General features: G+C 51.5%; 1 protein-coding gene across 2 annotated transcripts in view; it reads left to right on the top strand.

Moving 5' to 3' along the window:
• The first annotated feature begins 18 nt into the window (after positions 1–18).
• Tmcc3 (transmembrane and coiled-coil domain family 3) overlaps positions 19–6000 on the top strand; it is a 250785-nt gene continuing 244803 nt past the window's right edge. For both annotated transcript variants that reach the window (XM_010629199.3, XM_010629193.3), the window contains exon 1: positions 19–142. The gene's annotated coding sequence lies outside the window, so the exon portion shown is untranslated. The remainder of the gene's footprint in view (positions 143–6000) is intronic.

Below are 6000 nucleotides of genomic sequence, written 5' to 3'. Positions count from 1 at the left end.
GCTCCCGCGACCTAGGTGCTAAGGAACGGCGGGGTGTCTTCGGAAGACGGGAGACTGAGGGGACACCGAGACCACGGAGTAAGACTTCCTACCAGAGCCCTACCTTTTTCTGGGTTGCAGTTTGCAGTTGGCTTGGTGTAAGGTAAGATGTATCTGCTTGTGGCTTTGGTCACCTGAGAGGCCCTGGCAGTGGAGTCTCTCTCTCTCTCTCTCTCTCTCTCTCTCTCTCTCCCTCCTTTTCCCTCTCTCTCTGTTGGGGAGGGGGGCATTGGGGAGGCTGCATGGAGCAGGTGTGAATGGCCCCAGCCGTCCCGGGATGGGATGGTCTACAGTGAGCTGGCGTGGAAATTTACCTGGCGCACATTTGGCGCAAGCCAGACCCGCTCAGGTGTTTCTCCGGTGAGAAGACTGCAGCCGGCCGGTCAGCGAGCTTGGCGTGCCTGGCGTTGGTGGGGCACCGGCCGTGAAATTGGTCCTGGGGTTGTGTGGACTTAGATTCAGGAATCAGTGACCAGGGTATCGGAAAGCTGATTGGAGGGGGCCTGGAGGCCAAAGTGGATGAGTTAGAGGGAGCATGGACATTTGGAGATGAAGCTTCTTAAAGTAGGGTTTGGGTACCTGCTTTGGGATGAAAGGAAAGCTTGTAGAAATGCAGATTCTTGGGCCGTGCTTCCTACCTTTTGAATTGCAGTCTCGGCCGGAGCCCAGCAGGCTGCATTTGAACCCCACGCCAGCATGGCAGCCGCGTGTCAGGCACTGCTGTGTGCAGGCCCTGCTCTAAGCTGGGAGAGCACAGGTGGGTGGGTGCAGGCCGAGAGCCTTCCCCGGAGCCCGCACTGGGGGTGAAGCAGACAGATGAGCAGGACCGCAGGGCTGGTCTAGTGCTGGGAAGCTTTGGGCAAGGAGTGGGAGGAGGCTGAGGTGGGGCTGGCGCTGGAGCCTGAGCTGCAGGGCAGGGAGAGGCGGGCTGTGTGCAGGTCTAGGGAGGGACATTCTGCGGGCTTCCCTGCGAAGGCGCTGTGAGAAGCAGAATAAAGCAGGTGGGCGTGGAGAGAGGAGGGGGTGTGCCTAGGGCCTGCTGGGATTGGTAAGAAATTTGGACTTCAGCCTAAATACACAGGAAGTTATTTAGAGACTTTTAAGTGGGGATAGTGATGTGTATGTCTGGTATGTCTTTTTTCTTCTTCTAATATCAGAAATTGAATCCAGGGCTACTGTACCACTGAACTACATCCCCAAACAGTTATTTATTGTTTGTGTATTTATAGACAAGTTCTGGCTAAATTGCCCAAGCAGGACTTGAACTTGTGATCCTCCTGCCTCAGCCTCCTGAAGTGCTGGGATCATGTGGTTTCCTTTTCTGAAGGTCCCTTGGCTGTCATATGTAGATGGGGTTACAGAATGGGGTGGTGATGGGGAGGGGAGGCCACCTTTGTGTGCAGGGGTGACAGAGGGAGTGGAGTCCACCGAACTTGCTGACATCAGAGGACGGGAGAGATGGGAATCCTGGGACGTGCACCTAAGGTTGGTACTGGTGTGTGTGTGTGTGGGCACCATGCATGGGGGGAAGAAGAGAAGGATACAGAAGAGACAGCGGTGACAGAGGACAGTGGCTGGACTGCTGTTGGAACGCCTCAGGAAAGCAGCTAACCTTCGGTGAACACAAATTACGATCTGGGACCGTGGGCCACTACCTGGTGTCACCATTCGCCAGTGAGAAGACAGCAAGCCCAGAAAGGCTGAGTGTGCCGCTGGAGGCTGCTCAGCTGAGTGTCGGAGCCAGGATGCGAACCAGAGCTCTGGCGCTCCGTACCTACACACTTCTGTTCCTTCCCCGGGGCCATTGCCGGATCCAGAGGCACAGGTTATTAGCAGTTCGGCAGGTGGGTGTGACAACCTTTCAGTTGTGGTAGATCAGAGTAACTGCAGGGAGGAACAGACAGCTGTGGGAATGAAAAGGCATTACTTTCACTTAGTGCCCAGGAACTGTACAAAGAAGGAGCACAGAAGATGCCCAGGGACCGGGTTTCTCTGGAGAAAGGTGCCATGGTCTGAATGTTTGTGCGCCCCCCAACTCGTGTTGAATTTCCAACCCCAAAGTCCATGGTAGTGCGAGCTGGGGCCTTTGGGAGGTGATTTGGGCACGAGGGAAGAGCCCTCACCGTAGGATCAGTGCGTCTATGAAAGAGGCCGCTGAGACCTGCCTTGCCCCTTTCACAATGTAAGGACGAAGGGCCAAGGTGCCTGTGCACCTGGAGGCACTGAATCTGCCTGGGCCTTGACCCTCGGAAATGCATCTGTGTTGTTTCTAAGCTACCCAGACTAAGGTATTTCATTGTAGCAACTGGAGTGGAGGGAGAGGCTGATGGAGTGCATTCCCCTGCCGCTGAGCGCTGGATAAAACCTCGGGATGGAGTCTTCTCTTACCACTTCGTGTAGCTCATGATTTGCTCTTTATTTTTTAATCCAAAAGGAACTCTTTCCTAGGCAAAGCCGGGAGTTTGAGAGCATTGTTTGCTGCAGAAATGCATTTGTGTTAGTAAGAGGTATGCGGTGGTTAAGCTTCACTGGGTTGAACTGATGGGCTTGGGATCCGCGTAGGGGATGGGAAAGCACACTTCTGGGTGTGTCAGGGTGGCCGTGGAGGCGCCGTGTTGGGATCTGTATATGGCCTGGCCCCTTCCTCTCCAGCACTGCTCCCCTGCTGTGCTTCCCAGATACGGTCAACTGAGCAACTTTGCTTCACCAGGCCCTTCCACCAGGACATTTTTGCTTTGAAGCCTGCCATCCACAGACTGGATCCTCTCAACTGCGAACCAGATTAAACACCCCCTCCTCTAAGTTGTGGGTGCTGGGCTTGCGTCCCAGCAATAGACACAATAATATAAGTTAGAAATCAGTATGGGAAAAGAGCTGTGATGGAGCTGTTTATTGAATCCTTTCTTTGTGCCAGACATCTACTGTCTCCCTTCATTTTTGTAATCTTTCAGCTTAAAAATTAATAAGCAGTACAGTCACACAATGTAAAATTCAAATGATATGACAAGGATTACCATGAAAATTGTCTCTCCTATTCTGTTGCCTAGCCAGCTGGTTCCCTTCCTGAACTCCTTGTTGCTAAACACATTCCTTGTGTCCTTGTAGAAATAATCTCTGTGTAGCAAGCAGTTATGTACTCAGACTTTTCCCCTTTGTTTTTTACACACAAAAGCTAGTACATAAATACGCTCTTATGCCCCTTACTTTTTCTCCTCAGACCCCCCCCAAAAAAACGAAACCAAACAACAACAACAAAAAAAACAGTATTTATTGATCTACTTGTTTTTAAAAATAGTTGCATAGCCCAGGATTTAGCTCAATGATGCCACCACCTGCCTCACAAGCTCAAGGTTCCAAGTTTGATCCCTAGTACCAAAAAAAAAAGTTGCACACAGATATCTTTATATGGCTAGATAATACTGAAATTGCTCATTTCTGGTATTTTACTATTAATAATGCTGCAGTGAATAATCTCAGACATACCTCATTTTGCATGTGGTTGAGCCTCTCTGGATGATGAATTGCTGTGAAATTCCTGGGTCAAGTGCTGTGAACACTTTTGAACACTTCTTTTTGGTGGGTGAAGCGTTATGGTGTGGACACTGAGCATTGCTTGGGATTGGGTCTTGGCTGTGCTATTTACTCATTGTGCAGATCGCTTTGTCCCTCTTTGCTTCAGTTGCCTCACTAGAAAAACAGGAACAACAGTGATAGGTGGCTAGTAAGAGTGTGTCCGTCAGTTTGTGTGTGTAACAAATCACCCCAAAATGGAGTGGCTGAAACAGTAAGCACTTTCCTTAGGTCACATGTCTGTGGGTTGGCTTGGTAGCCCTTGATCTCTGCGGGAGTCAGCTCAGGGCCAGCTGGTAGTGGGACATTCTAGGTGGCCCTCTCACACGTCTGGGGATTGACAGATGAGTCAGTCTTCGGGGACCCATTTGGGAGCAGGTGCTGTCTCGTGCTCCAGTGGACCAGCTCGGGCTTCCTCACAGGAGTCCTCGGGGTTCCATGGAGCCGCACAGGAAGACACAGGACACACACTTTCCAGGCTGATGTCATCTCATTGACCAAAGCAAGTCCCAAGGCCACAGCTAGATTCTGTGTGGGACGGACTTTCCAGCAACAGGGACACAGCGAAAGGAATCCTAGCCACCATTTTTACAAACAGTGTGACTTGAACAAGTCAGCATCTGGAGAGGGCCCAGTGTGGCACCTGGCACAGTTAAAGTGCTAGATGCACTTGTTGGATTACAGATGAAGAAGGGAAGGGGGGGGGAGGGTGGGAGAAAACTTGAACAAGTCAGCATCTGGAGAGGGCCCAGTGTGGCACCTGGCACAGTTAAAGTGCTAGATGCACTTGTTGGATTACAGATGAAGAAGGGAAGGGGGGGGAGGGTGGGAGAAACCCAAGTCGCCGCTGTAAAGATGGAGCGAGCTGAGCTTCTCCCAGTGAGTGTGCCTGCCTCGGTCTCTTAGGGGCAGGATCCGAGTTCCTAAGCTTATCTGTAGAGAGGCAGATGTTCTTGTTCCCATTTTACAGATGTGAACAGTGCTCAGGAAGCTTAGGCCTTTATCCTGAGGTCACAGAGCCAGGCCAGGCTTTGGACGCTTTGCCAGTCTCTTTGGCCTTGTATTTCAAGTTTGTTCTTTCTGCTTCCCAGCTGGGTTGAGAAAGCTCTGTCACCCTGTTGAAGTCGGTGACAGGGATGTTGACTCCAGCGCCGGGCCTACCGGATTCAAAGGGAGGTGTCTGCAATGACAGCGGGCTGTCGTGGCCGTGCAGGGACGAGGAAGGGAAAACCGGTCGCTTTCCGTCCTTTAAGTGGAGAAAGTGAGCATGTCTGGCCGTTTTGGGCTTGTACATCCTTCGTCTGCGTTCTTCCCACCCTCCGGCTCCCCTTTGCAGCCCAGGAGTTTGGTTCCTCAAGCTGGAAGGTGCGGAGCTCGGAGGTGGCTCTCTCAGGGGGTCAGGACGGACCTCTGCAGACAAACCGCCTGGGAGCGGTCCTGTGCCGCTGTCCCTGCCTGAGAGGTGAGGGTTTCTCTCAGGCTCGGGTGGTTATCTGCGAAAAGCGCTCACTTACTACTATCTGATCTGCTTCGTAGTCTCCCTCCTCCAAAGCTGTTCCTGTGCCCCTAGATACCTCTGATAATAAGGAAAGCTTGTGTTCACCGAGTTCTGGGAGCTTTCTGTGTAATTAATCATTTAATTCTCACAACAGGCCCAGGGGGTGAGTGGGTGCTATTTTATGTCTATTTTGGAGAAAGCTGACCGCTGAGTGGCTGCTTTGGCCAGCATAGCACAGCTAAGAAATGATGTAGCCAGCGTTCTAAGCCAGGCATTCTGGCACTGGAGTCTGTGCTCTTAATATCTATGCTGGAAGAATGAATTGGGATGAAAGGTTGGGGATCAGAAACCTAGCGCTTCTGCTCTGGATAAACCGCTGGTGAAGTCACACAGCAGCCTCTATCCTTGGCAGCTCTGCACGCCCAGCTGTGACTTAGACTGCAAATCTCAGCACACTGAAAATATAAACTTTCAGCCCGTCTGCCTAAAGCCTTTTTACTTCAATTATTGTAATCCTAACAAGATTTCAGGCCTTGTGTCTCCCTTGTAACCGAGGCGAGACCCTGGAAAAATACACGGGGTGCCGGTTTCTTTGAAGACTTGGAAATCAAGCTGGCTGGAGGAGTCCGGCCATTCCTTGCTGCTTTTGATGGGCTGCCCTGGCGGCGGAGACTGTTTGCCAAAGCAGCAGGAGAATGAAATACAAACACCGCCGATGAGCTGTGACTTTCCGAGTTGAGAATTGTTCATATCGCCAAGTCACAGGGAGAAACGGAGCCATTTCATAGGCATTGATTGCCTGTGGAGGAAATGGAATGCAGCAGCACTCGGCAGACATCGGGAATTTGAAATTGCTTTTATGCTCTGGGAATCCACGGAGAGCCAGCGAGCAG

This window comes from Fukomys damarensis, unplaced genomic scaffold (genome assembly GCF_012274545.1).
Source record: "Fukomys damarensis isolate Sample0158 unplaced genomic scaffold, DMR_v1.0_HiC HiC_scaffold_15, whole genome shotgun sequence".
NCBI classification, from domain to species: Eukaryota; Metazoa; Chordata; class Mammalia; order Rodentia; family Bathyergidae; genus Fukomys; species Fukomys damarensis.
This window is presented reverse-complemented; position numbering and strand designations above follow the sequence as displayed.